The sequence below is a fragment of the Acinonyx jubatus genome, chromosome B2 (genome assembly GCF_027475565.1).
Source record: "Acinonyx jubatus isolate Ajub_Pintada_27869175 chromosome B2, VMU_Ajub_asm_v1.0, whole genome shotgun sequence".
Lineage (NCBI taxonomy): Eukaryota > Metazoa > Chordata > Mammalia > Carnivora > Felidae > Acinonyx > Acinonyx jubatus.
In genome coordinates, this window is record NC_069385.1 from 137119578 (window position 1) to 137147007 (window position 27430).

General features: G+C 46.5%; 1 protein-coding gene across 17 annotated transcripts in view; it reads right to left on the reverse strand.

Annotated features, from left to right (window-relative positions):
• The window catches only part of ATXN1 (ataxin 1), a 415717-nt gene that overhangs the window by 97940 nt on the left and 290347 nt on the right, over positions 1-27430 (reverse strand). Inside the window, exon 7 of one of the 17 annotated variants that reach the window (XM_027040351.2) lies at positions 18912-18992. The exons of the other annotated variants lie outside the window; for them this stretch is intronic. The gene's annotated coding sequence lies outside the window, so the exon portion shown is untranslated. The remainder of the gene's footprint in view (positions 1-18911; positions 18993-27430) is intronic. 17 annotated transcript variants of the gene reach the window in all.

Sequence of the window (27430 nt, forward strand, 5' to 3'; positions counted from 1 at the left end):
GCTTCTAGACATGCAGGCCCGTCTTGGCCACTCTGTCTCACATACCTTGGTCTATGGTTTTTAAACAGCTGCCCATCTTCTAGAAGTCCCACACAATTGTAACCCCCTGCTGGCCTTCTGCGGGGGCTGCGTCTGGGTTGACACTATGGTGTTGGATGAGAAGAAGCTAAAACAAGGCCCAGGTTCAAGTTGGCTCTAAAGCATGTTTTCAGCATCTGAAAACTACCCTTCAAGAACTGAGCTTGTGTTCCCGTTCTCTGGCTGTGGAGGACAGATGTCAAATCACCAAAAAACGTCAAACCTTGAAAACTGAATGAAGACCTTTAAAAAAAAAATGTTTACTTATTTATTTTGAGATAGGGCAGGTGAGCAGGGAAGGGGCAGAGAGAGAGAGAGAAAGAGAGAGAGAGAGAATCCCAAACAGGCTCCATGCCATCAGCACAGAGCCCGACTCGGGGCTCGATCCCACGAACCGTGAGATCACGACCTGAGCTGAAACGAAGAGTCCGAGGCTGAACCGACTGAGCCACCCAAGCGCCCCATGTAGGAAGAGCTTTAACGGAATGGTGTCTATGAAGCAGAAGATGACATTGGGGCAGGCGTGTAGGGACCTGGGTCCTGGTATCACCTCAGCCTCTGATTTGCTGTGGCCCCGGGCAAGTCACAACCTCTAGCTACCTTCCTTACCCTTTCTTACCACTTGCAATTTTGAAATACCATGACTCCACTTTGTACTTAATTGAGGCCTCTTCCCTGAAGGAATTTATAATCTAGTTGATGACAGAAGACCCACTACCATCAGCCAATTACACAATCAAGCAAGTGCTGAAAGTCCTTTCACGTAGGAGAGCCTGAGATGACCCCCGAAGAGTAAATCTGATGTGCAAAGGTCAGGCACGGGAGGACATTTCTCGCTGATGCCCGCATGGGATTTCTGACGAAGACTCGCTTCACAGACTCTGGCAGGCTGTTTCTGAGGTAGCTACGTTTTGGAGATTATGATTCAACCAGTGGTTTGTCTAAACCTGTGTCGGGGGATGCCTTCTAACATATCCCCGCTCCGAGCCAACTGTATCTGCACAACATTCGAGTACATAAAAACCCAAATATAATACAACTCCGCAGTGCAATCCTTTGCTTTACTAAATTGTTCGTTGTTTTCCAAAGTCTTTATCATGAGTTCCCTTTAAATCGGGAACCCCCAGTGAGCGACAAGCATCTTAAGAATCACCTAGATTGAGGTCACACACAGCATCGATAGGAGAAAGTGCGTTTGAGTTAAAGGTTCTCCCAGGGTTAACTGTCCTTTTCTTGGATGAGAATGGCCAGTGCTGAAGAAGGAAAATACTTGGAAAATAAAAGTCTAGAAGATGCTTGCCGATATTCGTCTCTACGCCTGAAGAAAATGATTATACGTTGTGCATAACCAAAAGTAATTACACAAAAATAATTTTCGTGTCTTGTGGACTCTGGGCTCTGGCTGTCCCTATTAATCTTACTGATACCACATGGTACTTCAACGCTGATACTGAATGAAAGTCAGTGACAGATCTGTAATAAATGAGTAAGTAGGCAAACGACGGGAGCTTCCGGGCCCTCTTCAGAGGCAGTGACAAAGCTCTTGAGGCTGTGGCTGTTGCTGCAACCTGCAGAAATTTTACACACAGTCGAGCTCATGGGGACCTTCTATTTTCCTACTTTCCTAGGAAGCACTGATGTCGTAGGCTAGGTGTTTAAGACGTCAGCAGAGGGGACGGGGGTAAGGATGGGAGGAAGGACACAGGATGCAGACCAGTGAGGAGGTTCGAGGTGACCGAGCTCCTGCCCGTGACTGACCTGGTAGAAAGAATGCCATTGCGTGCTAAGGATACTGCTGGCTCACAGCGCGAAGGAAGGGGGCTCCCCTGTCATTCCACGTCCTGGCTTAGACACAGTACATGCTTTTCCTTGATATCCTCAGAAAGATGTGATTTCTCCACCGACTGAAGCCCACTATCTCCTGATTCATAATGTAGGATTCAATTTGCCCTTGTGTTTCTATGTCTTGTACATATATGTGGCTTGTCTCCCTAAGTGGACTGTCAGCCTTCTTGAGGCTCACTTGTATACTTTCACTCGTTTCCCTATCTCCCAGGATCTTGCACTGGGGAGCCAATAAATGTTAGCTGAGTACGCGACTAAATGAGTGAAATACAGGTTTGCTGAGATCAGGGCAGTAAGCATGCTGTTGGATCTTGCATGCAGATTCTCAGATTTGATCATCTGCTGAAGTTAATAGGAATGTTGATTCCTTGAACTGTGAACTACAGAATACAAAACTCTGCCAATGAAAAAGCCTCTCCTTCTGCTGTTCATGCTTCTAGGCATCCGGTCTAGATCTTGCATCCAAAGACTCAAAGTTAGGAGATCTAGTTTGAAATAAGTCAGAGACGCTATTACGATTAACGCACTGCCTCAGGCAGCCTCCTGTGTGTCCTTATTTCCAAAGAGGTTAATACTGCAGTCCGTTCCTCCTTATTTCAGAAGCCCCTTAGAGCATTGTAACCAGACGGCACACACTCCTTCTCTGCCCAGATTTACACTACTTGAGATGTCCCTTTCCAAAAACAAAACAACAAAATAAAACTCCACCAAGTGGCTAAACTATATTCAAATATCCATAGAATTCTATCCATGGCAACAGTCCCAGGCTTCCAGAAATTTAATTTCCAGGGTCCCCCACCTCAATGGACAATAGAAGAAAATGGGCCTCACTGTCACAAACTTCAGCACCTCTCAAGGAACTAATTAAATCTCCTAGGATGCCCTCACCCACACCCTAAGAAATTTGAGGGGTGTGCAAAATCCAAACCCAATTCAACACCATCACAACAAAAGCCCTTTACTTAGACAAAGCCTCATCTTGGATTTCTTTGTCTCTTTCCCCCTACAGACTAGTAAATTTTCAAATTCCCCAAAGGTCATGAGTTTGGCAATGGAACAATGGCATCCCGGGAGGGAACGCCTGGGTGAGGGACTCTGCTGCCCTCTGGGCCACACGGCGGGGCTGTTGTCTCTCTTGAGAGCTGCAGGCGTCATCAAAGGGGGAAACTCAGTCTCTGGGGTCGGGGTGAACGCTGTATACCTGCCACGCAGGTGGGTAGGCACAGAACCAGACCTTAGGGCATCGAGGTCCTGCCCCGCCATGACTGCCCGGGGAAGGAACATCCTAACCACTCTCCGGCATTAGGGTGATAAGGTTTCTGTCTGTTCAGAAGAGGAAAAGAGTCATCTCAACCCCCCACCGCAACCAGCTTGGAAATGAAGAAGGGGGAAGGAAAACAGTACTTAGTAAGCACTTTGTTTAAATGTGCCAATCACTATGCTGCGTGTTTTGTATCTCATCGGCACACGGCCCTACAGAGTAGGAACAATTCCTGCATTTCAAGACAAAATGAAGCTCCAAAGAACAGCCTCAAAAGGGCACGGCTAATATATCATGGATGCAGGATTCAAACCCAGGCCTGTCTGGTTCTTAAATCCATGTTCTTACCTCACACCATGCTGCGGCTCAAAAGGAAAGACTGGTTTTTAGGTGCGAAAATATAGCTTGGCCATTTTGTAGGAGGGAAGATTCATGACTCATCCTTTTTGTTACCAGCTGGGGCTTAACATCCGCTTACTCTGAATTTGACCCTTCTGTCCTGTGGGCTCACAGCCACACCATGAGAGCCCAGGAAGAGAAGCCTGGCTAGCGGTTAGATCATATGCAACAAATGTTTAAGGGATGGTTGAGTGTGAATGTGGATCTGGGGGTGACAGAATAAATGAACGACTGAAACTGATGAGGCCATTCCAGGGCTAAGTTGGCAGTCTTGGTCTCATGAAAGCAATGCATCTTTTTTTTTTTTTTTTTTTTTTAATTTTAAATGTTTATTTCTTTTTAGTTTTTTTTTTAATGTTAATTTATTTTTGAAAGAGAGAGAGACAGACTGACAAAGTGTACGTGGGGGAGGGGCAGAAAGAGAGGGAGACACAGAATCGGAAGCAGGCTCCGGGCTCCCAGCTCTCAGCACAGAGCCCGAAGCGGGGCTCGAACTCATCAACCGTGAGATCATGACCTGAGCCAAAGTCGGAGGCTTCACAGACTAAGCCACCTGGGCAGCCCAAGTCTTTTTGTTTTCATTGTTAAATACGATGTTGATTGTTTATAGCAGAGATGCTTAATGTAAGGGGTAAAAATTGAACTGCTTTCTGTAGCCTAAAAGGAGCTAATTAAAATGTGGCCAGTCAGAGGTGTCCCAAAGGCCCCTGGATTCGCACGGCACAGATAGTCTCACTCCCCGCTAACACTTCTACTGGGTGTTAGATACTTGATACGGAAGTGATTTCCACCCTTCTCCCTCTCTCACTGCTCGGGGAATCCTGGTCAATTCCTAGGTTGACCGTGCACTAAATGAGGTGGCGAGACAGACACATCTAGCCCAACCGAACCATCAGAACGTGAGGTCACAGTGCTTATCGGACCCCGTGAAAATCCATCCGCCCCATTCTGGTATGATCACTGTAGTGCCTAAGCCATGGCCCTCACTCTCTCCACTCAGAATTCACTTTAAGCTATTATAAGGAAGCCAAAGATAAAACAGCTTCTGCATAATGAAACACTAATCCCGGGAGTGTGACGCCCACGACACAAATGAATGCTAGACAGAAGATAACCAAATGTCTAGACTTATTCATAGTTCAACCCGGCACTCATGGCCGCCTCAGCTTATAAACCATAAACCGGTTTAAAAATACACAACGGAACAACAACAACAACAAAGGGCTACACCCAGCAGCACCTCTTTATTTGGGCCTCTTGATTTGAGTTCATTTGTACTTATTTATCTATCCAAACACAGGCACGCCTTCGAAAGCTGATACCAGCTTCCTGAAAATAATATGCAGTGGGAAGCTTCTGGAAGTGATGATGACCTTTCTTCTTTCTTTTCATAAATATACTGGTAGACTGGAATATTTCCTAACAAGCACCCCCCCCCCTTTTTTTTCCTGGCTCTTGAAAATTAAGTTAATAAGATTGCACGATTTAAAGGATCTGTGGATTTGTGTTCAGCACAATGGACTGCAAGTCTGGCTCTCTGGATTCTAGAATGATAATGTCAGCTATAATTGGCTGAGTATATTATATCTCAGGCATTACACCAGGAGCCCAGGACATGACCTCATTTCATTTTATAACAGCTCTCTAAGGTACCCATTCTCCTACCTAGGATACCAACTGTGTCCTCTGGCAAATTACCTTCTGCCTTCGTTTCTCCAACAGAAATAAGAATTTTAAAACAGGAAGGCTTAAATAAAATAAAACGACGGCCAATTAATTAATATTAAGCAGTGAGACAACAGTTGCTATATGCGTATATAATTCTAACATGAGCAATTCATTTTTCTTTTATGTCTTTGTCAAGAGAGCTCTTAAAACATAATTTCTAATAGAAGTAAAAACGGAATTCAAATTCCTAAGATCACTCTGGCAGAAGTTAGATATTGCTATGGAAGGCCTTATTCATTTGTATCCCAATGGAATGTACTGATCCCTGCAGGGGGGGCCTTTAACGTTTACATTTCATTATGCAGGCGACAGAGGGACCCATGAATGAGACTTGCAGAAGCCTGGAGTCCCCTACTCCAGCCTTGGGAAAGAGCTAGGCCACTGCATGTGACAACTTTAACTTACCTTTGACTGTTTAATGAAGACGAGGTAAGTTAAGTAACATTTTTCTTAATGGAAAAAAAAAAAACCCACGAAAGCCCTTAGTTATTGCCCAAAGAAAGAGCTTTCCTGTTCTAAGTATGGAACAAAATGGATTCTGAGAGTCTCCTTCCCTCTTACCTCTTCTAGAAGCAAGAACTCTCTAAAGGCACGACAGGGAAGGAGGGAACATTTCGAATCATTTTTTTCCCTCTCTTCAAGCTAGTGCAAGGAGAATCGTGCATGGTGAGGGAACACAGGGCCAGCACCGAAGTCACTTACGTAAGTAACAATGACTTCCACCCAGAACAATCTAAATTAGAGAGATTTTACTGGCCCAATAACTAATGTCACATTACACACTCACTTTCCTTTGTACCCTCTATCTGTGTGGCCTTTGATAGACAAAGCATTTGCTATAACCATGGAATATACAACAGGGCAACCGCAGAGTATTATTACACAACAGGGCAATCTGTGAGATATAAGAGGAATGACTACATTACAGGGCTGTCGCAGGGATTTAATGAGACAACGCACAAAGAGCACTTGAAAGAGTGCCGGTACGTCCTAAGTATTCCATACACGCCAACTATGGTTCGTATTCCTCTCAGTATATAGAATTCTATTTAACAGAGGGCAGACCCCACCGAATCCCATCCCATTTTCAACCTATTTCTTTCAAGGTTCCTATCTCTTTCTCCTTGTGTTATGGCTATGTCCGCCTTCCTCCAGTAGACCTTCAGTGTTTGGAAAGCAGAAACCCTATCTCATTTCTCACTGTATACTCAGTAGAATGTGGCCTAGCCCCTCGCACCGTATAGGCCTTTAACAAGTTTTGATGGAGTACACAAACGAATACATGAGTGAACAAATTAATATACGTTGGAAAACGCCAATCATTTCCAAGCCACGATCCTTAAGGGAAATCAGAATGACAAAGCGTTTGATTATATGTCTCTTCGATAAATAAAAGGAGTGACAACTTTTTTAATGGCTTTCCTTGTTTTGTTTCAGTTTATGAATACTACATCTAGCTACCAAAAACTGATGCCATTTGGGTTTGAAGAACAAAGCCATGACTCTTCCCCAAAGAAGGCTAATCATGCATCATCAACATCTTCTACTTACAGGATACTACCACTCGATGCAACAGTACACGGAGACCTAAGTCTAATAAATAAGTGGATATGCAGCAAAACAATATAGCCAAACTCCATACAACATTACTGAACATACACTGGCAATGATGATCAGTTCAAGACAAACCATATTCAGTAACAATTTATATACATGTGTACTTTTTGACAACTTACAGACCGTTACAGAAAGACAGGACTACATAAATCTAGCATGGAATAATGATTTGCAGCAACCGGTTGGGGACTTCTAAATTTTAGCTCGTTATCAGGAAGAGACAAATGTGAGCAAAATGGGACATCTATGTTTAGAATATGATTCTCCAGTTTTCCACCTGCTACTACCCTAATTCATCCTTTAAGACTTGGTTCAAAAATCAACTTCTCAGAAGCCCTTTATGTCAATTCCATCTTTAACCCCAGTGCTCTTGAGGTTAAAAACTATGTGAATGAATGAATGAATGAATGAATGAATGAATGAAAACGTGGAGAAGTGAGCTGGGGTGATTAACGGAAGCATGTCCTGAATTGTTCTGGTTCAGCAAAAGATTCAGAAGTGAACATTGTAACAGAGCTCTGAAAAGATATTTGGCCCATAATAGGTGCTCAAATGTTCATTAAATGGAAGAATTAATGGAGAATTCTTCCTGCTCAACTGTTTATGTCTAGAAGATGCAATTTCTGAAATTATTTTCATTGCCAAAGTAGATATTGTTCCCTTGTGCTATTATGTGCTTCCTCTAAACTATGAATCCCTGGTTCCTTGTAAAAAGTTTTAGTTTTTGTACAGAAATGGATTTTGTTTTGGCCACACTAAGCAGTGCTTCTTTGCTCAGGCACATTAACCACCCACTCCCGCCCCTGAAAAAGCACAGAGGCTTTCAGAAATGTGTGGCCTTTGGAATAAAGGAGGACATGCAGAGATCCACTGTAATGCATGGCATGGCATAAGTCAAATCAAAGAAGAAACAGAGAAGCAAGGATCGCTCGTGAGATTTGGACTGCCTGACCACGGAACGCTCAGAATAAAATTGTAGGTGCCAACGGTAACGATCTCGTGTCAAGGACATAACAAACTTCTATCAGTTCCCTGGACAGACAGAATTGGTTTGATGTGGACCTAAGTCATGGTGTGGACTTTTGCCCACATGTTCTTACTTCAGGACCTTCTGGGGGATGGAATTTACCACACGGCATCTGGGTGGGAACCTCATGTTTGCCCGCAGCCTGGGACTTTATTCCTGCTCTGCCCACAGATGATTCACTGGTCAGCCCTCACTGAACCAGCTCCTCCTTTACCAGCTGTGATGTTGTTTAAGTGATGCCACCTCCCACCCAAAGTCCGTGCTTCCTCTTCTATTGAATGAGGATAATAAGAGTACATATGCTTCACAATTGTCATGAGGTTCTGATGAGCTGATACACGCAGCTATGTTAGCGTGGTGCCTGGCACATAATAATGTGCCAATAAATGTTATCTATTAGAACCATTATTGTAATTCATAACCAAGCCTCTACTCATTTGCCCATTACTTATCCGATTTTTTTAGCGTATTTTATATTTTTAAAAGTAATATTCAGAATGAATGATTGAAGATGCCCACATGGCTTGCCATAAGAAGGACTACTCTCCTCCCTTGTCGGGTGCTGTGCTATGCACGGAAGGTGCCATTCTCAGAAGCTGTGAGACCCAGGATGGACCACATTCTATGTTTTCCTTTAAAGGAATCGGCAAATGGGAGTGCCTGGGTGGCTCAGTCGGTTGAGCGTCCGACTTCAGCTCAGGTCATGATCTGATGTTTCATGAGTTCGAGCCCCACGTCGGGCCCTGTGCTGACAGCTTGGAGCCTGGAGCCTGTTTCGGATTTTGCGTCTCCCTGTCTCTCTGCCCCTCCTCTGCTCGTGCTCGCTCTTTCTCTCTCAAAATTAATAAATATTAAAAAAAAGAAAGAAATCAGCAAATATGACAACAAAGGGTGCAAGGGGAGCCTTGAAGAGAAAGGGATATGAGGGAAACATGGCTGGATGTGTGTGCTGAGCAGCTGGCTATGTGTACCGCTGAGGTCCAAGATGCAAGCAAGGTTAGGCCGGGAGGGAGGCAGAGACACAGTGGAAGGAATCTTGGGGCTTTCTGCCAGCATCTGGCAAAGTCCACATCTCTCCTCCGATCCAGCCTCACTCCCAGCAGAAGGCAGTGGAAGCCTGTGGGGTGTGTGTGTGTGTGTGTGTTTGGGGGGGCAGGTAATTGACCAGTAACCGCTGCTTATCCCATTGTCTGTAGCGCTTTGAAAGAGACAGCCCTCATTCGTTGGTCTAGTTGGCCACCATCAGAGGGCATTTAGTTTCGGTGCAGAGAGATATAAGGACCAGGGATGGTTCGGGGTGATGGCGCATTTTATATAACATATATACACACACACACCACATCGCTGCCTTGGAGGATATAGCCCGCAAATATTCTGCTGCAACGTCAGAGTGCCCTTACAATGATGGAAAGCCACACGTTAATGCCAATTAGGTAGATCCCCACGAAATAATTTGAACCAAATGGAAATTACAACAGCACCGGTGTTCCCCATAAACACCGAGTTGGAGTGTTCTATGCTGAATTTTACTTCTGTGTTATGAAGGCGGCTGCTGATACGGTGGTATGACTTCTGCCGTCTCTGGGGACCTTCAAACAAATGAGCTATCTTGTAAGCCAGTCCCAGAATGCCAGCTTCCTAAATAAATACTAAGATGCATTTACTATTTGTATCACTTAAGAGGTTGAGGATGGGGGGAGGGGAACGATTCCAAACACATGCACATTTTTATTTAACAACAGCTCAGCTATTAGACAATATGGGGTCCAGTTGATGCTTGGACAATGTGGGGGGGTCAGAGGCACCAACTCCATGCCACCCCGTAGTTGAAAATCCACAGGTGACTTTGACTCCCCTGAAACTTAACTACAAAGAGCTTACTGTTGACCGGAAGATTTATTGATAACATAGACAGTCAATTAATACCTATGTCATACGTATTGTATGTTCTACCTATTGTATTCCAACAGTAAGGTTAGCTAGAGAAAAGAAAACGTTATTAAGAAAAGCGTAAGGAAGAGAAAATACATTTACAGTGCTGCACTGTATTTACTGAAGACAAGTCATGCCTAAGTGGACCCGTGCAGTTCAAACCCGCGTTGTTCAAGGGGCAACTGTATTAGGAAGACTGTCCTAGAAGCTGTGCTGGTGTCCTGAGTAAGTCTACACAGCATGCATACAGGCAGACATCCATAAATGATGTTGTTACTCTGCCCCAAAGGGATAAAACTCAGACCCAAACAATCCAGTTAGTCGTACCCTGGAGCGGGCTAATTTGTATTCACTGTGACAAGTCTTTCCTCTCAGACCTGAAGTAATTATTAGAAAGTGAGAAAACAGACATCACTTTTGGGAAGCTGGGACGTGGCTTTATATTCTAAGTTGCCACCAGATAGAATGACCCATAAAAATAACTTGGAAGGCTATTACCTTACAACCAGAGCATATAAAATCTGATAGTTACAGACTGTGCCCCTGTCATGTGTATTTTAATTAAAGGTTTAAACTGCTAAGAGACAAAAACTGAAAACATGTACATAATCCATCTAATTTTGCATAATTTCTCGTTAGTTGCATAGCTGATTGTCACCCTGTCTGACCCCGATTTCCATGTGATGTGTGCACATTTCCTGGCTGGGGGCGTAAAAACCCCTTTTGCTGGGTACAACGATTGCTATGATTTCCTCTCGACGCGCACGTGAAACCGGAAGGTTCCCAGCTGGAATTTAGTGGAAGCACATTTAGGACAGGGGACCACTTGGTATTTATTTACAAGGTTCATCCAATTCAAGCGGCCAGGGGAACGTGAGCTTTTTGTTGTTGTTGTTCCTGGCCTTCTTGCTCTAGGTTTGTATCTAATATGGTGTGGGAGGACATCAGTCCACACGCCCTTGAGAGGGCTAGATTATTCGCACTAAAACTAACACGGCACATATCACCCGCGTATCAACCAGCGGTGTCGTTTTAACATTAGCAAGGGCAGAGCAGGAAAAAAAAAAAAAGAAACAAAATCACTTAGTGCACTAACAGTTACATTTGCCCACCCCTCCTGGGATAAACCAGGACTAAAATAAGTAAATTAAATTTTTTTTTAACATTTATTTATTTTTGAGAGACAGAGAGAGACAGAGCATGAGCAGGGGAGGGGCAGAGAGAGAGGGAGAGAGAGAGAGAGAGAGAGAGAGAGAGAGAGAGGGAGACACAGAATCTGAAACAGGCTCCAGGCTCCGAGCTGTCAGCACAGAGCCTGACGCGGGGCTCAAACCCACGAACCACGAGATCATGACCTGAGCTGATGTCGGACGCCCAACTGACTGAGCCACCCAGGTGCCCCTAAAATAGGTAAATTTTAAATAATAGATAAATAAGACTCTGAGATTATGAGGTGAAAAGGGATGTATAAGTGTTCAGACTTCTTGGGTTTGAGTCTTTCCGTTTCCTCTGAAAAAGGCGTTTTTCAAAACGTGGATTCAGGGGCACCTGGGTGGCTCAGTCGGTTAAGTGTCGGACTTGGTGTCAGCTTATGTCATGATCTCGTGGTTTGTGAGTTCGAGCCCCACATCGGGCTCTGTGCTCATGGTGCAGAGCCTGCTTGGGATTCTTTCTCTCTCCCTCTCTCTCTGCCCCTTCCCCGCTCTCTCTCTCTCTCTCTAAGAAAACAAACTTTAAAAAAAAAGTATTTTGAACACAAAAAACCATAGAGTTAAACACCAGGCTGCCTCCTATATATACAGGTCATTGTATTATATGATGATGTTATACACAATCCCAAGGGCGAGGGCAAGGTCAAACACACGTGCATGTCGGGGAGGAGTGAGTGTGCACATGTAGCCTCACATTCCTACAGACCAAGCGGGCAGTCATTGGGACAACCACCAGTACGACAAATTAAACTCGGCCACAGTTAAGTCCCACCGGAACCTTCCAAACCTTTGTCTGAAAACACCGGACGCTCCGAGACAGCTAATACATGGCTGCATTTAGTGCTGTTCTTCCTCCTTGACTTGCACAGCTCCCCACTTCTTGGAGACACTTGACAAAGAAGGGTTCTGAGCCTCTGTAACCTGGTGAGGAGCATCGGTGAGTCCTGTTCCTGTCTCTAGAGCGAACTCTCACTAATAAACCCGGGGGCGGCAACATTAAGAGGCCCCGCCGGTCGCTGAGCAAATAAAAAATGGACACCATCCAACTAGCTACACTTTTATCCTTCATGATAAAGACCCAGTTGTGACTCCTCCTCCTCCCCGGGTGGGCAAATAGGACACAAAAATGAACACATGGTAACAGCAGTTGCAGGGGAGAGATGTTTCTTTGATCTGCGTCACCTCTGTCCCCTCCGCTTTCCTGACTGGGACCAATGAGGTCTCATTTCAGTTCTTTCATATTTTTACAAGCCAGAGGGAAACCAAAGACGTTAAAGGTTCACGATGGGAAAAAAAAAAGTATTTCCAGTAAGGTGCTTTAAAGAAAAAGTATTGTCTTAGCAATTTTGAAGTTTACAATACAGTATTGATGACTATGTAATCAGTATGCTGTGCAACGGGTCTCTAGAACTTATTTATCTACAAGTGGTTGCAAGTTTGGAGCCTTCAACAACGTCTCCCCAGTCCTCCTCCAGCCCCTGGTAACCACCATTCTGCTCTTCGTAGACCCTACAAAGACCCTGTTCTTACCACACAGAGAAGAAATGATAATTATGGGAGGCGATAGAGGTGTTAGCTAATTATGGTGGGAATCAGACTGTCAAATGTAAACGTGTCAAATCAACACTTCCCATTGCAAAGCGTAAATGTATCAAATGCACCTTGAACTTGCAGGAGGCTATGTGTACAATTGTATCTCAACAAAAAGAAGAGTATTGTCATCTGACCTGTGATCTGATTCAGGTAATGAATTTTGGAGAGGGAACTCTAAAATTCATTTTTTTTAATTTTTAAAAAATGTTTATTTACTTTTGAGAGACAGAGAGAGAGAGAGAGAGAGAGAGAGAAAAGGTGAGTAGGGGAGGGGCAGAGAGAGAGGGAGACACAGAATCCGAAGCGGGCTCCAGGCTCTGAGCTGTCAGCACGGAGCCTGACGCGGGGCTCGAACCCATGAACCGCGAGATCGTGACCTGAGCTGAAGTCGGATGCTCAACCGACCGAGCCACCCAGGCACCCAAAAATTCATTTTTAATGAAGGGACATTGAGTGATAGGGCTGGGGGATGGAGAGAATCCTTATAATCACACACCAATCTCTGAATAATATTTTCTTGTTAATCGACAAGTCTGAAAACTGAAATGCCATCTCTGATGTATTACTGTTCGAGTATGATCTCAACAGTCCTGAGAGCAGGTGGCAAGCACCGCCTAGAACTCAGGTTTGCTGGCTTTTCATTTCTTTTGTGACTGTTGCTCTGAGGTAATTGCTGCTATAAGGCAAATCAGAGCTACGGGTTCAAAAGAAGGCAGGCGAGAAGCACATGAGTGTGTGTGTGTGTGTGTGTGTGTGTGTGTGTGTGTGCGCGTGCGTGTGCGCGCGCACGCACGCGCAAGTGTGTAGGGGTGGGCTGCACCCACAATTGTTCGGTCATCTGCAACCATCCACACAGCCCATGTGGATAATCACAGTTGACTTTTCAGCCTCGTTGGGAGCCTGACTTTACTGACTGTACCTCTCTATTTGACCCCGGCGGCATGGGCCAAGTTTGCCTATGTAGTATCGATATGGCGTTGACTTATTTCCAGGCTTTGCCCATTGTTCCAGGCACAGGGACACAACAGATCATGCCACACAACCAACTGGCTATTCCGTGGAGAATCAACTGGAATTCTTCGTGTTGTCCTTACCTCCACATTAGAAGGTAGAGCTGCCCCAAAGGGTGGTCAGGGGAATGTTCACAGAAGCCTCTGGAGGATCTCCCTGGGCATGGCTTTGTGAAAGAGAGAATCAGCTAGGCTCTCTGAATGGGTTAGGAGTCGAGGTGAAGAGGAAAAGAGAGACATGTTCTAGGGGTGATGGGAGTGTGGGTGCTCCATGACTCCCTTAAGGAGCCATCCAGGACCTTCAAGACGATTCAGAGCTGCTCCAGCCTGGCTGGAAGCAGCCCCACTGTTGGTCCTATGTCTCCTCTGAAGACCTTCCAGGACCATCTGATGGGGCCAGGTCTGGGTCGGCAGCTCCCTGTTATACTGTCTACCCAGGGCCTCCTATGAACGCGAATTTCCAGATGCATCTGTGGACTCTAAGACTGTGCCCATTACGTATAACAGTAATCAAGTCAACACAGAATAATATCCTCGCTATCGCCTTTCTCCATGTAAAATGCTGCAAAGCACTACATCTCCTAACTCTTTCATGTTTTAAAGATGCTTGATGTCAGGGTTCCATGGACCAGCTCCAAACCAAATATCCTCAGGTGCCTTCTGTCTTAGGACCCCTCCATACCCGCAAACTTCACCTTCAGGGAAAAAGGGAGCCCGCTTTGCCTCACTGTGCCAAGCTGCTCACCAAAAGTGACCCCACAGGCACCTGCTTTCCTCACTCAAGTGTACTTGTTCCAAATGCCTTTCTGGACAGTGGCATTTTAACAGTGTCTACCCCTTAACATACGGTCTAGAAATGTTCCAAACATATTACGGTAGACAAAGTCTAGCTATAGGTCCTGCTTACCCAGTGGCGAACCACAGAAAAGTATAATTCATACTCCCTAGACACTGTAGGTTCTCCATACTTTCTTAAGAATCCTGCCGACTTTTCTTTCTCCTTCCAAAGAGCAGATTTCAGATGTTTTTATAAAATGTTTCCATTGTAAAACAGGTCCCTAAAGCTTCAGCGTGGACATTTCTCTTGTAAATCCCAAGAGTTTATTATCAGATTTGCTTTTTGGTCCTCACGATACCCATCCTACTTGTGCTACTCACTTGCTAAAATTTAGGAATGAGAAGTCATGTGGGAGACGTGGCAGGATTGAGACATTGCCCCCCCACCCCCACACCATGTGCCCGTCACATGCTCCCTTGTTCAACTGCAAACATGGCGGCAATGTCACGGGTGGTGGCCCATGTCCCATAACCTGTTTGCCAGCGAGCAATGAGCCTGTGTTCCAGAAAGAAGAGAGAGTGTTCACCATTTCGGCATGGTGACATTACAGTCAGATTTCCAAGCTAGCCTCAGATGCTCACAGACCGCTATTAACCACGGTCTGCCGCAAGCATATGGGGAAAGACAGGCTGGAGTGGATCACAAGGGAAGACTCAATGGCATATTTGCCCACAACACTGCTACAGTAGCATAGCTTAGAGAGAGTGAGAGGCAAGGCATTCATCCGCTATTTCATTCTGGAAGGAGGATCATTTTGGGGGAAATCTGCAAAACCTTGTGAGGACAGAAGGCAACATTGCTTTCAAGTCATGAGTAATGAGCCGTTTGGTAGGAAGGAAGTTGATTCTGTCATTCATTCTGACAGGGCTTCTTCACAGAAAAGGAGGGGGGCTGAGGGCGGGGGGCAGGGAGGGGGCTGGCTGGGGAGGCGGGGAGAGAGGACAGAAGGGTGAAGCCAGCCAGGCAAATGAGAATGAGAAATTGCAATTATGGACCTTATGGAGAAGCTGCTGGTAAGCCACTCTGGCCAAAGGAAAATGTTGATTGGACCAGTTTCGGAGGGAAACAGACAGCCCTTCTGGAAGCAGATGGATGAGAAGCCTCCTCTCTGGGAGGAGGCTGTGTTGTTCATGTGCGAAATGGTCTTAGCCAAAGAGTAAAAGTGCCAAGCCATGTATGTAAGCAGGAGCCACCTGGCCTTCGTGTGGTGGAGGAGCGGGGTGTGTGTGTACATGTGTGTGTGTGTGTGTGTGTGTAGGATGGCAAGACTTTGGCAACAAACCTCTAGCTGAAAACTCCAGACCATTAAACCAAGCAGGTCTTCATTTGTCTCTCTCTCCCTCTCTCCTTCTCTCTCTCTCTCTTTCTCCTTTTTTCTTTCTGGTTTCCCTCTCCCTCCAGCCAGCACTCTCCTCCTGCTTTAACCCTTCCCCACTTCTGCATGTATCTTGTCTTACGAAACCATAAAATTGAGAAAAAACCCAATAGTAAAAGATCCAACTTGAGGCAGGATTCAGATTAAGTGAGAAGAAATAATCTGCTGGCAAAGGACAGAGTCGGAACAAGCCCCTCTATATCCTCACCTGAAGCCCCCTCCCCGCTCCCCGCCCCTGAGTCTATCCTCATGGACTGGGTTCGCTGGGTGGGTGGGTGGGGGGGGGGGGGAAGGCAGCAAGAACAGCAGGGGTTGGGGGAGGACTTTGGTGGAAGTGGATGGTCCAGGTCCAGAGGTGGCCTCTGATGGGGGCCATGTCGTCTCCAGGGCAGATAGGATAGACATCCCCCACCAGCGTTTCTCCACCTTGGTGCTACTGACATTTTGTACTGGCTAATCCTGCTGTGGGGGGACTGCCCTGTGCAGGACGGATGTCGTGGGGGGTGAACTCAGAACCACTGAGATAAGCTTCATGGAGGGTTGGCTGGTTTCAAGGGGAAACTACTCTCGTTTCTTGCATGAAGGTTAAACACACGCACGCACACGCACACGCATGCAAGCACTCAAAACCACACTCTCACACATCCAATATTATTACAAAGGCCCGAAGAAAAGGTCGCGCTCATTTCTGATTTTTTTCTCATACTTTCTTCTACCTGATTTGTTGTGAATGCATCTAAAGCTGGGGCCACAGCATCAAGGGCTCCATTTTTAAAGTGACCTTAACTGCCTCCGCTGTTTAGGGCCTTAAGCCCCAGAAGCCTGGATGGAAACATTCAGGCAGGATACAACTCCCATTCTTTCATTCAGCTTCTGCAAAATAATGTTGCATACATATGCATGCCTTATAATCGGGCTCTGCTAACTGTCTGCACCCAAAAGAGAAAGCAGACGTATAAAGACGATTGAAAATGTATTCCACAGGGCTCTGAGGTTGTTTTGAAAGACTCTTGATTCCTCACAGATTTTCAGTGACTGGAGGGATGGGGGGCTGTAGGAGGCTTGCTGCACTCTGAATTATTTAGCTGACTCAAACGAACAGATTTCACATTGCTCAATGTACCTGATACTGACATTGCTGTTTACGGATCGGGTCTTTTCTGCGTGTAGCGTGAGAGCATACGAGCATAAACAAGACACGGCCCGTCTTCTCCTGTATGCTGGGACTACCAGCAGCCAATGTCTCTTAAGTGCTCAGGCACCGTTGTAACACCTTGGCTTTCATCCAAGCCTCGCAACAAGTTTGCGAGGTAGCTCCTCTTCAGCCAAGTTTGCAAGGGAGGAAACTAGACGGAGAAGGTAACTGTGTAGCCCGATTCCAGTGCTAGTAGATGGCAGAGGAAGGATTTGGACCCCGGGCAGGCTCACGCCAGCGCCTGCACGTCTAACTGGCATGCCGGGCTGCCCTTTTCTGCTCCGGCGGTCACACAGCCAACTACGCTCTCAGGCAGGCAGTGCTAAGCGTCATAAATAGCAAAGAAGTCTAAAAAAAAATTAAAATGGGATCTGGTAACCCAAAGGAGGGACAGGCTGGCTTTGTGGTTAGATGGGTTTGTGGAGCAGACAGGTGTTGAGTGGGGATGCTGAAGTCTGGAGGGGGGTGCTTCGTGGGCCGGGTCGGAATGAAGGGGAACACGGATGTGAACGCGTAGGGAACGTCGGAATTACAATGGGAGTTAGGCGTGGCTGGAACATGGGCTACCGACGGGGGGCGGAGGGAAGAAAGGCTGGGGAGGCTGACAGAGATCACCCTCGCTACCAGTCCCTGAACCTGCTTCCTCCTCATCTTGTGCGGGGAGCTTGGGGGTTTCTGGTGAAGAGAGGGCACCTGCTGAGCTGTGGCTGTGGTATGCCTCGCTTCTTAAGAACCTTAGATTTCAACTCTGCCCCGTTACCCCTTCTCCATAAAGAGACAACCCGTCTTGTAAACGCCTTTTCCTTCACTGACTGGACGGACCCCACGTCTCCCACTGGCACGGGCAGACACGCAAAGATAGCCGACGACACGGTGCTCGAGAGATGCCGAGAGCCCTTTCAGCAGAACAAAACAACAGCGTCAGAACTTCTCTTAGGACAGGACCCGAGTTGTACAGTTTAGTCCCATTCGATCCGCGTAAGAACCGCAAGCACAACCGTTACCCTTTCGCCCTCGACAAGTAGAGAAACTGAGGCAGAAACGGCTAAGGGCGCCCTTTGCCAAGGTCACACAGTGAGACAGTGTGCCGGCTGGGGCCCACACCTCGGTCTTCGATTCCCATTGGAAGCTAGCTGTGCATGGATCAGGGGTGAAGGGGGCCATCTGCCCACCACTGCATTTTCAAACGTGAGCCACCAAGTCCCCCGTGTTTCTCATTTCATTGTTCAGGTCATAGCAACTATTGAAATAAAGCTATACAGTTAGTTCAACATCAATCAAAAAAGAGAGAGAGAAGGAAGGAAGGGAGGGAGGGAGGGAGGGAGGGAGGAAGGAAGGAAGGAAGGAAGGAAGGAAGGAAGAGGGAGGGAGGGAGGGAGGGAGGAAGGAAGGAAGGAAGAGGGATGGAGGGAGGAAGGAAGGAAGGAAGGAAGGAAGGAAGGAGGAGGGAGGGAGGGAGGAAGGAAGGAGGAGGGAGGGAGGGAGGAAGGAAGGGGGGAGGGAGGGAGGGAGGAAGGAAGGAAGGGAGGAAGGAGGAGAGAGGAAGGAAAGGAGGAAGGAAGGAAGGAAGGAAGGAAGGAAGGAAGGAAGGAAGGAAGGAAGGAGGGAAGGAAGGATAGAACAAAACAGGAAAAGACCCTGAGTTATTGAGAGCCCAGCTCATGGTCTGCAAAGCTGACAGTTATTATGCGTAATTAACACAAAGCAAGGTTCTGTATACACACTATCTCCAGACATGTTTTTGAAACAAGGGTTTTGCCTTTTACCACCAATAATTTGTCTTGTTGTATGTTGTTACTTACACAGATGTTCCATAATTTTTTGCATATGGCTCAGCCAAAGAAAGCGTTTTCCCCTTCCATTTTTGGGAAAGATGAGATTGCCTGTGTGAGGGAGAGAAGAACGTCTAGTTTTTACATAATTTCTATGGTGATGAGGGGTTGGGGGTGGCTGGGGTGTGTGTGTGTGTGTGCGCACATGCATGTGAGTGTTGTGGTGTGTGTGTGTGTGTGTGTGTGTGTGTGTGTGTGTGTGGTGACAGGATCCTCCACCCAATCCTACAACTGTATCTTATCGGACTCTCTTCACGAAGCCATTCCTACAGGACTGGGGAGTCCTATGTACATGCAGGTTAATGGCATTTGCTGGGATAACACATTATCAAAAGCCTCTCTAAAAAGGGCCTGAATATTTACCGAAGAAAAAAGAGGCGGGAGAGATGGGAATACATGGGAGAATTTTTCTCTTTCTTGGCAGTCTTCACAACTGAACACATCAGAGCCTCCCGTGTTTCTGTGACGGCCTTCCGTGCAGTCCAGTATGCACATATACGGTGTCAGAGGACAACGCTGCCCGGCGATTTCTCGGGAAGGAGGATGTGTCTATGCGGATGTGGTTTATTTTCAGGGGGTGGGAGTGGTGGGGGGTGCACATATCAGAGGGAGGGGTGAGATGAAATGCAAGGATACTGGGGTTTTTACAAGAGAGAAATCCAACTGGCTGGAGGGATGGGGGGATGGCGAGGGCAGATTTAAAAAAATATATACATTTTCTCTTTTATTGTGATACCACCAATTGAGAGAACATTCTGCTGGGGGGGATGTCTGCCAACGACTTCTAATTCAGTTTGTTCTACCCGTTTTATTTTTAAACCCAAGTGCAGATTTTATCCCTGGAATGTTATAGAATTGGTGTGGGCAGAAATGGGCAAATTTACTTCAGAGGTGTTTTATAACAACTTGGAAAAGACCCTCTAAAATTCTCCAAGTACATTTCAGGGGTGAATTTCATTTCCTTTCTCTTCTTCAGAAAGCTACTTTGATTTTTTTTTTTAATTTGCACTTTACAAAGTAAAACATGGTGATAATTTTGAAAGCATTTCAAGATAATGGTACTATCTATTAGGTGTTTACTATAAGCGAGGTAGTTGGGAGTAGATTGCATACTCTCATTTAATCTCCCTACCACCTTATTATGCCCATTTATGGGTGAGAGACCAAGGTAGGGAGGGATGCCAGAGCTGAGTTCAAATCCCGGTCCTGACAATATCAAAATCCTTCTTAGCCACTATGCAAGTATGCTTCCATATATCAATGTCTGGCACTTTGTACTATTAACCAGGCTACTTATTATTCCAACAGGACGGTGGCAAAGGCAGATGTCCTTAGCATCCTTTTCTGATGAGACCCTGATGCAGCCGAAGGAGGCTTGCAAAATCTATCCAGTCTCTGAGCAGGAGTTTTGGGGGTGAGCATGATGGTAACAAGAGAGTGTCAGAATTGGTGAGTGAGTGAGTGATGTGTGTGTGTGTGTGTGTGTGTGTGTGTGTGTGTGTGTGTGTACTTTGAAATGCCACAGCACCAGAACCAAAAATTGCTTGTCCTACCTTGGCAACATTAAAGAGCGGTAGAATGTCCCTCCCAACCCCCGTCCTCCAAAAGTATTTACTTCAAATATCGATTTCCTCTGTCACTATTTATCGCAGCATTTTGCTCAGTGGTTCTGAGAAACCGCATGGAAAATCACAATGTTACACTTGTTAAATTGACCCTGCAGGGCTCGACCACTAGTACATGCATCATCCCAAGAGGTAAAAAGGCAAGTCTGCCAGGCTCATGCTGAGAATATCATCATGAAACCAACAAGGATATGCAAATCTGTCTGTTCTATAGCTCATTTGCATAGTTTTTCATTGGTTTTGTAGAACCTCTATACTAAATGTCAATTTCCTTTTCTTTCCTAAAGCTTATTAGCTGTGTGTGATGTTTACAGCTTGAAGACCAAACAGATTTAATAGGTAAAACATTTAAACGGTATAATTAAAAAGCATGTGAGAGGCTCTGATGTAGATCAAACGCATAGATATACTTGTGCTGTTAAAATATGCTTTCCAAGTTTGGAAGATGCAGAGGCTTTATACATGTCTGTGCACGCATAAGCTCCACCACAAAATTTGCTTAACCTATTTTTTTTTTCTGCAACGATCTAGAAAAAGCAGAGAGATGTGCTTACAAACTACTAAGGGCTTGAACCTAGTTGCTGAGTACACATTTTACTCACAACGAAATCTGAATGGAAGTCTGCCAACGTCTGGGCCGACGTTCAAACACTCTGAGTTTCTATGTATTCCAATCTCTCAAAACTAATGTTTTAAAACTCTTTTGATATTTTCTGAGGCACTACAGAGCTAAATCCTCACCTCTCAGTTCAGAGTAACATGCAACAATCATATTCTGCTCTAAAGATGTGCAAAGGCCTTTCACCGTGCAGTGTTTAACTTCCTCTACAGAGTCAATACAACGAACACGTGATGGGTTTTGACCCAAATTATTTTCCTTTGTGCATCAGATTTGGGAGCTGGGTGAAAAGAGGCAGGTCTGGAGAGATCTTGGAAACATCTATGAAGACTGAAAAAATAATTATCTAAATGGGAGGCAAAAAAATCTTATTTTCTTTTTTGCATTCCATGTGGGCAGGCTGAGCACATACCTACTACTGGTCATTAGTTCATAATGGCTCTACCAGAAGGTAACTGGTGATCCACACCTTTGGAACACTTCTTCACTGGCAACGTTAAGGCAATTAGCGGATAAACCAAGTTCCGCGTGGACCACGCGGGAAACGGCTGTACGATATCAAGTTAAACTTTCTATCTGGCCTTTAAGGGAGAAAAGGAAAGCCAAGTGGCCTTAGGAGATCTTAGAGGCGGTAAATAACTGAGACCTGCTGCTACAAACAAAGAGAGATGTCTTTCCAGGTTAAACATCGTCTTGCCACACGGAGCCCAGGTGAGGCTGCCATAAAACACCGCTGTCATGTTTTAGCGCCTTTGGGGCCACGGGCACATTTGTGCTTGATGGGATTCAGCTGTGCAGCTCCTTACTGTCAAACACAATCCATCCTGTTTTAAGTTCTTTCTTTGGTCTAACGTGATGGGCAGCGGGATGAAACAGGTTGGATTAAACAGCATGAAAGAGAACGAAAATAAGAACAGTTCTCAAACAAAAGCAGAACTAGGGATGCTGCGGCCGCAGTCTGCAGACCTAGGTCTTGATGGCTCTCCGAGGAATTATTTCCAAAGCCCAGGTAAGCCACAGATGGGCTCTGTGCCCCTGTTTCCTCATCTGGGAGACGAGGGTCACCACACATCCTCTAACCTCAGAGAATCTTTGAAAAGTGAAAAGTGCCATGAACACGGATGCCAAACTATTATCTCAGAATTCAATGTGCCCAAATCTGCTGGAAACAAGTGAGACCCTAAATTAATTTGATACCTTATGCTATGAGCTGCATTTTCCAAAAGCCTTTGAAAACTGGCATTTATAATATTTTGTGGGTTTATCCTTTTCCGTGTTCAGAAACATGTGCACACATCAAAACAGACCCAGTTAAATCTGAATTATCCAGTGGGGGATTATCCAAGATTCTTACTGTTTCTCCCTTTTCCTGTTGCCCATTTTTTAGATTCTCTGGCAATTCCTCCATGATTAAGGAAAAGCATGCAAATCAATCAATCCTCTTCCTTATGCACTGTAATTTCAATTATCTGTGTTGCCTCAGCCTCTATTGGCACGGATAAGTGAGGACGTGCTATTTGTACTCACAGTTGGATGTAAACATTTGTCTGCATTGTCAGGAAATGAAGCCGTGGCATAAATTAACTTAATCTCTCCACCTTCTTTTTTTTTACGTTTATTTTTGAGAGAGACAGACAGACAGACAGAGTGTGAGTGGGGGAGGGGCAGAGAGCAAGGGAGACACAGAAACCAACGCAGAAGGCTCCAGGCTCCGAGCTGTCAGCACAGAGCCTGACGCAGGGCTCAAACCCACAAACTGTGCGATCGTGACCTGAGCCGAAGTCTGGTGCTTAACCGACTGAGCCACCCAGGCGCCCCTTTCTTTGCCTTCTTAAAACTTTGCTTACTGAATGGATATTTTTCTAAGATTTCTTTTTTTAATCTTTTTTTTAGAAAGTTTATTTATTGAGAGACAGAGAGACAGAGAGCACAAGCAGGGGAGGGGCAGAGAGAAGGAGAGACAAAATCCCAAGCAGGCTTCACGCTGTGAGCGCAGAGCCCGACGTGGGGCTCCAACTCATGCCCTGTGAGATCACAACCTGAGCTGAGACCAAGAGTCAGATGCTTAACCCACTGAGCCACCCAGATACCCCAAAGATTTCTTTCCTAGTTTTATATCTACATACCTGCCTTCTAAAATGGAGAATAACGAACAAATTTTAACCTTTCTTTGATGACTCAGCACTAGAAATAACCATCTATTTGTTATGGGTCTATACAGCACAGTTTTCTATCTGCTTTTGAATATTCTTCTCACTTCCTCTCAGCCTTCTTTTTTCATCCAACAAATCAAATACGTGCGGACTGTCTCCTATAGGTCAAGCGCTAAGCTGTCAGGGGGTACAGGTTGAATGAAGAAAACTGGCAGGGTCCTACACTCATAGAGCTTCCATTCCGGTCGGGCAGGAAAGATACGACATGATGGCACAAATAGATAAGCTTATATGTGAAAATAGCTCTCAGAGAAACGTGCAGGGTGATGGGGAATCGCTCGACATGGTGGAAGGAGGCCAGCGAAGTGGGCGATCCTAGAGGGAGGTGGAAGCAGGGGGGATGGGGAGAAGTAGGTAGATCCAAAAGATATTTAAGACATGGGACCAGTAGGACTTGGTGGCAGAGGCAGAGGAAAATAGAGAAGAACACTTCAAGGATGGCTTTTGGGCGTCTGTCCTGGGTAACCAGATGATGCCTGTGGCCGAGGTGGAGAACGGGACCAAGATGAGATTTGGTGGGAGGAGAGGGCTATAACTTTGGCCCTGAACATGTCCAGCAAAGGTGCCTTTGTGATATCTAAATGGAGCTCGCTGCCAGGCGGGCCGCCGGGTAGAGAGGCCCGAGGTTGTGGAGAAGTCTGGCCTGAAGGTATAGATGCAGGAATCCGCGTCCATCATGGAGCTGGGCGTTGGGATGAGATCGTCGGGGGTGAAAACGGAACCGGAGGAGAGAAGTGGCCCAAGGCCGAGGCCGCGAGGAACGCTGGCACGTGGGTGTAGAGAGCATGCAGAGGAGGAACGCTGAAAACGGCATTCGGAAGAACGGACCAGAAGGGGGAGAATGGGCATCAGAAGAGAATGGCGTGAAGGACGCCAAGGGAGGAAGGTGTTGTGGAAAGGAGGGAATGAGCAGCACTGGCCAGGCGGTTGAGAAATCAAGTCAGAAGAGACTGGTAAGGGCACACAACACATCCAAGGACGCGGAGATCACAGACGACCTCAGCAGGAGACGGGAGTGTGGACTGGAGTGGGAAAGGGCCAAGCCGGAGCCAGCGGGGCATGTATGGGTTGTCTTTTACCTGGGGCAGCAGAGGGTGAGGCTCTGCAGACGGGCACGGTCAGGCTCATGTCTGGCCGCTCCCATTGACCTATGAGATTGAAGGCAAATACTGAATTTCTCTAGAGCTCCATTTTCTCATTTGTACAAGGAGAGAAATAACCTACCTACGGGACTGTTGGGGGACTTAAGAAACAAATCACTTTGCCCAGTGCCTGACGTGTAGTAGTTGTTCAATAAGTGCTAGTCTTTTATTGCTGTCCACGCTCTCTTAACCAATTTATTTGTTGAGGATCTACGTGTCAGGCATTGCATTAGATGCTGGGACAGAATGATCAACAACAACAAAAACTAATTACCCATCTTCACAGAAATAAACACACAAACAGTTTCACCATGAAATACTTTTGGTTAAATGGTGGTACATGCTAAGGAGAAAGATAAAGGAAAAGGAGCTAGGGCAGGGGTCTTTCAAAAGTCTGTCAAGAGACACTTCATAGAAGGGCGCCTGGGTGGCTTAGTCGGTTAAGCATCCAACTTCAGCTCAGGCCATGATCTCATGGTTCATGCGTTCAAGCCCGTCTCAGGCTCTGTGCTGGCAGCTCGGAGCCCGGAGCCTGCTTCGGATTCTGTGTCTCCCTCTTTCTCTGCCCCTCCCCCACTTGTGCTCTGTATCTCTCTCTCTCTCAAAAATAAATAAACATAAAAAAATTAAAAAAATAAAAGAGGCTCCATGGAGACAGTGACACTTGAGCAAAAGCCTCGAGAAAATGAAGAAAGCAATGTGGTGTCTTAAAGAAGAGCATTTCAGGTTGAAGGAACTGAAGGCGCAAATGTCCCGGGGTAGGCCCCTGCCTGACATGGTAAGAAAGGAGCATCGAGGTGGGGGCTGGTGTGGCTGGGGCTGGGGCTTGCTAAGTTGGGTGGGGGGGGGGGGGGAGGGAAGAGAGCAGGAAATGAAGTCAGGGGCCGGGACAGGGGTGGCTATGATGCGCTCTTTCGGCCATAATAAGGTCTCTGGTTCTTCGAAATGAACGGTCAGGCCATTGGCAGGTTTTGATCAGAGGAACGACCAGGCCTGAACTCTGTTTTAACACGTCCTTTCTGGAGGCTGTGTTGAGGATACACTTTACAGCAGCAAAGGTAGAAGCAGAGAGACCAGTGAGGAGGCTACTACAATATTCCAGGCCAGAGGTAAGGGTGGTGTGGGGGGTGGGTTGTGCAGGAGACAGAGGAGTCAAGGGAGGCCTCAGAGCCTTTGGCCAGAGCAAATGGAAGGAGGGGGCTGCCATTTCCTGAGGTGGGAAGAGTGGGAGCGGCCGGTGAGGGAGAAGGGCAAGGGTGCATACGAACGGGGGTGCTTGCCGGGTGGGGGGATATCCGAGTCTGACACCGAAAGGAGAGGGCAGGCTGGAGAAGCTGTCAGCTTTGAGACGGTTTTGAGAGATCAACGGGAAAGCCGAAGAGGTCTGAGGACTGAGCTCTGGGGCTGCCGAATGTTGAGAATCCACCTGCTGCTACCCTCACCGTTCCGCTCGGTAACAGGTGCACGGGCTGCATGGAAGGTTCTGGCCACGGCTGAGGTGCATCACACCGCACACGCAAACGTCACACACGTGAGGGCTGCACAGCACAGGTGCGTGGCAGACTTCCGTCTCCTTCAGGGGACGCTCGTGTTTGTCACATGCCCCGTGTACTAAGCTGTCGAGCAGACCGCCAGTCAGCTGGGCCACAGGAAGTAGAGGCCAGAGGTGGCTGGTGAGCAAAGGGACAATTCATAACCCCGTTCGCTACTCTTCTGCCAAACACTTAACAGAACGGATGAGACTCCCGGAGAGTTTTGCTGTACTATTTGCCAACGAGAAACACAGAAAATCGTAACTCCTCGTGTTTTCTTCCTGTTCTTACATGATTTCATTAGCGTATAAAGGATTGGTGGCATTCCTCTTTGTTCCAGCGCACGTGAGGATGTGCTTTCTGTCCACTGCTTCCTAAATGGCTGAGCTGGCTCCAGGCAGAGTAGGATTTGGCCATGACCGAGGAAGCTGAGCGGCAGACGGTACAGAAGAGCTCCCTGCATCTAGAAACGCATTGCCCACAGGGCCTTCTTGTCCAGGAGCGGACGCCACACTAACTGTGGCCCTGCTGACATCCGCACTCACGGCACGGCAGCGTGCTAGCTGGAGAGGCGGTGACCGTGGCCGAGGGCTCCTTAGAGGTCATGCTTAGAGGGCCTGAAACCTCTGCCATCTGCAGAGCCAAGAAAGAGAACCACGGATGCTGTTGAAGAGCCTCTGTCTGAATTAAACAGCTCTTCTTTATCTGTGCTCCCTTCCTGTCCCTATTTAAAATATTACGAGTGCGACACATCACAGGGCTCTGATTCGGAACACAACACAGAAACTGCCAGCTCTTGGGTCAGGTTTCAGAGTTATAAAGAGGAAGGTAAAGAGGATGTTCAATCTCTCTGTCTTAGAAATAGTCGATTTTAGTTAAAAATGAGAAGCCCAGGGGCACCAGGGTGGCTCAGTCGGTTAAATGTCCGACTTCAGCTCAGGTCACGATCTCGCGGTCCGTGAGTTCGAGCCCCGCGTCGGGCTCTGGGCTGATGGCTCGGAGCCTGGGGCCTGCTTCCGATTCTGTGTCTCCCTTACTCTGCCCCTCCCCCACTCACACTCTGTCTTTCTGTCTCTCTGTCTCTCCCTCAAAAATAAACACACATTAAAAAAAAATTTTTTTTTTTTAAATGAGAAGCCTAGTCATCTTTAGCAGTGAACTAAAGAATGCCAGGTTATTTTCCCTCCGTAGACTCTCATACTCCGAGCATATATAATTATATGACTAGCCCGCTCTACTGTTTACATTGTCTGTTTTATGCCAGAATGATTTTCACTTAAAAACCCATCAAGGAGGATGCCAGAAAAATATTTAAGAAACAGACAAATTCATTAACAGCCCTTGTTAGGTGAGCGGGC